We start from the raw sequence: 1,359 nt of genomic DNA on the forward strand, positions 1-1,359 counted from the left end.
ATGAATCGATTGAATATTAGATTGCTGAATATGAGCATTCAAACGAGAAATGAACCGAACGTATGTAGTGTACGCCGATTGGTATCGCGATGTAATTGTCTCTTGATCCATGGTTTGATCAGTATTAGTACTATTTTTATCATACAACTCTTCAAGGCATTTTTCGTAAATTGACTTGACGCCTTCCCATATTGATTTCATTTCATCACGATGAACCTCAAGTGAGAAACGTGATGATCCTGCGATATGAGAGTTGTCAAGCTCGGAATCAAATTGAATCAGGCCATCGGTGGACCTGATGAACTATTGTAAAAATGACATTTCTCCTTATATTAAACTAGATACAAAGGCTAACTAAAGGATTTTCAAAGAATAAAACTTTTGATTGTCGAAAAAAATTTAAGGAACAATAAAAACTAAGAAAAATAACAACTATAAATGTATTCAATGATGAATGGATGTACAAGGGAATGAATGAAATGAATGAATAAATGAATGAATGAAGGAATAAATGAAAGAATGAAGGTTGGTTTTAATTATTTTTAATAAGAAATTTATAATTACCGAATATTTTGTCGAGATTTAAGTCAGTGTTCCTTTTTTATCCTTTAATTGTATTCTGATGTCAAATTTCCATTTGTATTGTCGAAATTTTCCTGAAGATTTCTTTAGTGTAATCTGGTACCAAAAGTGATATTAATAACTCTTTTTAATCAATAAAACGTTTTATTATTTTTTGATAATCAATTATTTTAAGCATATGTGTTTTTAATTTCACTTTGATTGATTTTAATTTTCACTTTAATCTTTTTTTCATTAATTGTTAGTTTTCTTCTTCTTATTATCTCTTTTGTTTTGGTTCCACCAATAAAGAAGATGTGTGATATCGGGAACAAGAATATCGCTTTATCGATAAATAAAATAGTTATGTTATTATTTAAATGATTAGCGTTCATATTGTTCTGATTACGAAGATTTTTGGCAATTCACACGTACATAACCCGATCGTAAATAAAACTCATTGCAATTCACACGTACATAACCCGATCGTAAATAAAACTCATTGCAAGAGCGTAAAAATTACAAAAATTGTCTTTAGTTGCTTGACAGCATTCAGCAAAGTAGGTTGATGTCGCTTTGTTTCAGAAATTGTGAACAAAACGTGTAAAAACAACAACATCACTTGTAAACAAGAGAGCAAATTGCAAAAAACTCATACACTCCAAAAACTTTTTAGGAATGCATAATAAAAAAAATACATACAAACGATATTTTTTATACTTTTTTAAACATTTTATATTAAAAAATCTAATCTTTGTGAAGAAATAACCATTTTTCTTTTCTTTGGATATGTTTTAT

The sequence above is a fragment of the Lucilia cuprina genome, chromosome X (assembly GCF_022045245.1).
Source record: "Lucilia cuprina isolate Lc7/37 chromosome X, ASM2204524v1, whole genome shotgun sequence".
Taxonomy (NCBI): Eukaryota; Metazoa; Arthropoda; class Insecta; order Diptera; family Calliphoridae; genus Lucilia; species Lucilia cuprina.